Genomic DNA, 6,220 nt, shown 5'->3' with positions numbered 1-6,220 from the left:
AAATACAAGATAAATTTTCTTCCATTTGAATATTTTCATATGTCCATTCTGTGTTTACTATTTTTCAGTTTCCACTTTCAGAATGGAGAATATTATTTACATAATTTTAAATCTGAGGCATGTATAATAAAGGATGATGTTAAAACTATAAATATAAATTTGTCTTTTAATTCTTATATATAATTTATATGCACACACATGCACACATGTCTGTATATACAATCCTTAAAAGCCTATTTTAAAAGTGTTCCCAAGGTAGCCACGTTTAGAATTCTGTCTTCCTAATTAGTTAACCCTTTCATGTAAATAAAACTCTGTTGAATAGATCCTTGTATTTCAATTAACAACCTCAAAACAAAATGTTTCCTGCTTTCTAAAATTGTTTTTAAAATTATTATTACTGTTTTCCTTTTTATTTCTTCTTTCATACAATACATCACAACCATAGCCTCCCCTCCACCCTACTCCCTCCAATCCCTCCTACCCCCTTTCTCCTTCTTCCAGATCCACTCTTCTTCCATTTTCCTTCAGATAAGAGCAGGCCTCCCAGGGGTAACAAGATGCAATAAGATCAGGTACATCCCCTCACAGCAAGCCTGTATGAGGCAATCCAGTAGGAGAAAAAGAGTCTCAAAAGCAAAAGAGTCAGAGACACCCCACTTTCTTGTTTTTACATTTTGTGTTTCAAACCCATATGAAAATATTTTATTTTGAAAATATTTTCAAAATACTTTCAAACAACAGTGAGAATAAATAGAAAAGTATATAATTTTTTTTTCGAGACAGGGTTTCTCTGTATAGTCCTGGCTGTCCTGGAACTCACTCTGTAGACCAGGCTGGCCTCGAACTCAGAAATTCACCTGCCTCTGCCTCCCAAGTGCTGGGATTAAAGGCGTGCGCCACCACTGCCCGGCTAGAAAAGTATATAATTAAAAAACAATGAGCTTTCTATAAAAATTTTTCTTTATGTCTTTGAAGCTAGAATCCAATAGCTACATCACATAGTAAGGAAATCACTGTATCCTGTGCAGTCCATTGTTGACAGAGTTCTGCAGACACATACCATCAATTCAATAGTGTACACTTCTCTCTTGCACTTCATAGCAGAAGATATATATGCATCATATAGAGAGCAATATTTTATAGATGGAAACCGGTGCTGTGGGAGTTTGTGAATGGTAAGGGCAAGTGTGTGTGTGTGTGTGTGTGTGTGTGTGTGTGTGGTGTGACTTTATCGACTGCCTGTTCTACCTGACACCATCATCCTTTCCCTCTCTGCTTTCCTCTCTATAGCAAACTGGAAACACTTTTCAGGTCAAGCACATCATCCCTTCCTCAGGACAGCTTCCTTATTTCAGGATGGATTTGTTATCAATGTTTTGAAGTAGCCAATGACTCCTCTACCCTTAAATGAACCTTTTATAGTTGTTTAGGTGTTAGAGCACAGTAAAACAGATTTGTCATGCCTTTGGCCTCTGCAAAAGGTATTTGTAACTGTTATCAAATTATTTACACCCTGTTCTTCTATAAAGCAGGTTTTCATTATAATCTGTCATGTGGGTCGCTGTGAGCATTAAATGTGTGACCATATCTGACTGGTGTGATGTGACTACCCCCTCTTCCCATTTCCATTTCTCGTTCCTGTTTTTTTTTTTCTTGTTACTATCTGCCATTGTAGAATATAGTCCCACTTCTGCCCACGTCTTTTGACCCCAAAATTACAAGGAAGGAAGTCTTTACTAAATGCTTAGATATGTGTCAAGTTTTATACTAGACATGAAAATATGGTGGTGTAGCATCCATATGGTGTCCTGTGTACACATATTCTGAAGTGTGAAAATGAACTACAGTTTGAAAATGGCTAATATGAATTTGAGCAAATTAACACCAGTATATCATTTCATGATCAAGAAATGATTAAAAAAACAATTTAGTAATTGACATAACAAATTTCAGCTCAGTATGAACTCTGTGTGGGAGCTCTAGTCCAGCACTGGCAATGCGTAGCTCAATAAGAAGGAAGCTATATAGTGATATATTTTTAAGATTAGATATTTGATGACAAATCCCTCTAAACCTGAGCAGATCCTGATGATAAATGAATAAAATTTATTACACCATGATTTCATTTTTGTTCCCTAGAATTAGAAGGGCAATCTTGTATTTAGTAATTTCTTTCTTTCTTTCCCTTTCTTTCTTTCTTCCTTTCTTTCTTTCTTTCTCTCTTTTTTCAGAAAGCCAGTTTATTTTTAAGACTCGGTCATAAACTTTTAGCGGGTACCAATAGTCACCTGCCATACTTGCACCAAGTTGTCTGTATAGCCAGCAAACAGAGTCTGGCCATCTGCGGACCATGCCAGAGAGGTGCACTGGGGCGGCTCTGCCTTGCTGCTGGTGCTGATAACTTCTTGCTTCAATTCGTCTACAACGATCTTGCCCTCCAAGTCCCAGATCTTGATACTGGGGCCAGTGGCAGCACAAAGCCAGTAGCGGTTGGGGCTGAAGCACAAGGCATTGATGATGTCACCACCATCTAATGTGTAAAGGTGCTTGCCTTCATTGAGATCCCACAGCATAGCCTGGCCATCCTTGCCTCCAGAAGCACAGAGAGATCCATCTGGAGAGACGGTCACTGTGTTCAGATAGCCAGTGTGGCCAATGTGGTTGGTCTTTAGTTTGCAGTTAGCCAGATTCCACACCTTAACCAGCTTGTCCCATCCTCAGGAGATGATGATTGGGTTGCTGCTGTTCGGGGAGAAGCGAACACAAGACACCCATTCTGAATGACTCTTGTCCTGAACAGTGTACTTGCAGACACCCAGAGTATTCCATAACTTTATGGTCTTGTCTCGGGACCCAGAGACAATCTGCCGGTTGTCAGAGGAGAAGACCATGCTCAGCACATCCTTGGTATGGCCCACAAATCGTCTCGTGGTAGTGCCCGTTGTGAGATCCCAGAGGCGCAGTGTTCCATCCCAGGAGCCTGAGAGGGCAAACTGACCATCAGAGGAGATAACCACATCACTAACAAAGTGAGAGTGACCTCGCAGAGCACACTGTGGTATGCCATAGTTGGTCTCATCCCTGGTCAGCTTCCACATGATGATGGTCTCGTCTCGAGACGCCGACAGGATCATGTCCGGGAACTGCGGTGTGGTGGCGATCTGTGTTACCCATGCATTATGGCCCTTAAGGGTCCCATGAAGGGTCATCTGCTCGGTCATGGCTGCAGCTGATGCGAGTGTCACTGCAGCGACAAGGATGGCACCGGATAGCTCAAGGAGCCAAGCGCCACCTAGTAATTTCTTCCAAAACTTCTAATGGCCTGTTTCCCTTACATGGTCTCTGATATATTAAAACTGGAACTAAGCATCTAGCTGGAGGTCAATATTTTCTTTAGGCCATCTGAAGATCACGAATGGTATTGTGCTCCGTTTGGGGATAACCTTCTGTGTTGCCTCTCTACTTCCACTAACTTATGTCTAACTTTACTTAGAATACCTGCCAGCCATTAAGCTGAAATGGGAGCCTTTGGACTCCAGAATTAGTGTCACTAACCACTGTGTTCAGCTTCCTGGCACATGAAAGTAGTCCATTAAAAGAAGCCTCATTCTGTTGGGTTTATATTATACCACTGATAGAACTCAGAGGTAACAATGAGACATTTTGTTTCCAAAGAAAGTCCTTGGAAACCTTTGACATATCAGAGAAAAATGTTACTTTGAGAGAGATCTTTTTAAAATTTTTCTTTCATGAAGATTTCTTTGATAAGTTGCAGTTGTTTCTTGTATTTTATTTTTATTACTCTTAGCCTTCAACACATTTTGTTTTTCGAAATGCAGAGTTGAGATGGAATTATAAAGACAAGAGACAGCATAAGGTGAAAGAGTCATCCTGTTATGCTAGCCACCATTGTCACAGTGTGTACCTCCAGAACATATCAGGAGGAGAGCTGTGACAAAGAAAAAACCTTTAACAGTGACAAGGACTCCCAGATGTCCCCATGGGGAAGCACCCTCCAGCTTGCACTCCCCTTCCCCCCAAGGCTAAAGTGAGGCAGTCAGGTGGGGATGCTTCTTTTCCTCAGCTCCAGCAGAGTCAGATCATCCTCAGCCAGTACAGACCTGTCCAGCACGAACTCCTCAAGGGTGCAGTCCTCACGGGTCTGAGCCTCAGACAGCATCGCTTGCCCATCATGGCCGAGGCATGCAGTCAAGGTTCGGGCTGCTCAATGGTCTGCAGATCTACACAAAAGTTAGTGGCGAGCTGACACTAGCCCATACCACGACTCTGCAGTTAACAGTCTGGATGCTTCAGTGGGCAACAGCTGGACAGCTGTTCTGCTGTGTGTTTTAATGCTGCCCCTTTAACAACCTAGGCTTTAAGGTCATTCCTTCTGTGGCACATCTCTGGCAGCCCACAGTTCTGGGGAACACTCTGTCCCATGGCGTCTCCATTGAATATATTTTTTATCATCTTGCCACTTCTATTTTCCCCTTGTTTGGCCACCTGGCATTCGACCCCCACCCCCACCTTCCACCCCCACCTCCCACCCCCATCTCCCACTCCCACCTCCCACCCCCACCTCCCACCCCCACCTCCCGTACCTGGCCATATTCTCACTCAATTTTTATGACTCACCAGGAATGTTTGCCAGAGTCTTGGCATTTAAAATGTATTTTCCTATTTTACCTTTTCCCATTTTAGCAAGGACAATTGGTGCATGTGCTTCTTTTTTAACTGTAATTTTGAAAATAGATGCCAAGTTACTTGTTCCCAGATTTCAATCACTCACACATGTGGCCTCTTGTCCTAGAAACTCACAAAGTAAGAGACATTTTATTGCTCCTTTTAACCAGGACTGATGTAAAGTTTAGGCAGTATGGACTTCTGGATATAGCATTAAAGGGAATTAAATATTCTTACAATTCTGTGGGAAGGTGGTGTTTACAACCTTTAGATACACTATATTTACTTACTGAATCCTGAATGAGATATGTTCTTTCTACTTACAGATGTTACTTTGAGACATTTACTTATAGTTTGCAGTTCATCATTAAAATTTTAAATTTTACTGTACAAGTACAATTAGCATGTCTACCACCATAGTCTAGCTAGTGGATATAATACCAGACAAAGAGGCTTCATCCTGACCTCTTGGGACTTTGTGCCTGTTGGTTTGTAATTCCCCAGTTCATAATGTGCTAGCCACTGGCAGCCATCATTCCACTTTGATGCAAAATGAATTTGAATCTCTTAAATACCCACATAGATGGAATCCAACAGCATTTTCCTTTCACATCTGTCTTACTTCACTCAGCTCACTCCCCTCTAGGTTGATCTACACTGTAGTGCATTGCAGAATTTCCTTGCTTTTTCAGGTTGGATGGCCCATCCAGCAGGGCATTGAACAGGGTCCAGGGAGATCACCTGGAAAAGAGAATGGGGGAAACAGGAGAACGCAAAGAATGAGCAGCTTGTCTATAGTCTGATCAATCCGATGATTTTTACTTTTCCACACAGATATTTTCTAGAACAGGGTATTGGCTGGGTGAAGGTTCAGGGGACAGATCACTATGACTCTGCCTATGATTCGCTTGTCCTTATCTAAGTTGGTATTATCTACCAAGGGTACTTGTTTACAAGATCTTATAGCCATCTGTTCAGTGTTTTTCCACAGAGACCAAGACTTTGTGTTAGCAGGCTGACTTAGGCCTATGGGTGATTTTAGGCCTTCAGTGTATAAGCAAGGCTGCCCCTGACAGTTGGATAGTATGTTGCATGGATTGCATTTTCTTTATTTTTCTGATGATGGACATTTAGACTGCGGAGATATTGAGTGTTGTGAACGCATGTGAACGCATGAGTGTTCAATGCATGGAGTGCTAGAATGTCCTTAGGATTCTAGTTACAATTTTTGAGCTAAATAGAACAAGAGCCATGGGTTCTGAGAAAACTCTGTTGTTAATTTTTTGAGGGACATCTGTATGCTTTCACTGTGACTGCTCCATTTTGCATTTCCACTGATAGCATGCGTAGATTCAGTTTTCTACATCCTTACTAACACTAGCTGTCTTTCCTCATTTATCTGTTTATTTTGATAACAGCTGTGGAGAAAGACATGTGTTCTATCCCAGTGTGTCTAAGATCACACCTCTGATCACACCTCTGATCACACCTCTGATCACACCTCTGATCACACCTCTGATCACACCTCTGA

General features: G+C 41.7%; 1 pseudogene; it reads right to left on the bottom strand.

Annotated features, from left to right (window-relative positions):
* Window positions 1–2,225: 2,225 nt before the first annotated feature.
* On the bottom strand, window positions 2,226–3,260 carry LOC114626333 (annotated as a pseudogene).
* Window positions 3,261–6,220: the final 2,960 nt, after the last annotated feature.

The sequence above is a fragment of the Grammomys surdaster genome, unplaced genomic scaffold (genome assembly GCF_004785775.1).
Source record: "Grammomys surdaster isolate TR1022 unplaced genomic scaffold, NIH_TR_1.0 233, whole genome shotgun sequence".
Taxonomy (NCBI): Eukaryota; Metazoa; Chordata; class Mammalia; order Rodentia; family Muridae; genus Grammomys; species Grammomys surdaster.
Note: the sequence above shows the minus strand (reverse complement) of the source record. Positions and strands in the feature narration are given on the sequence as shown.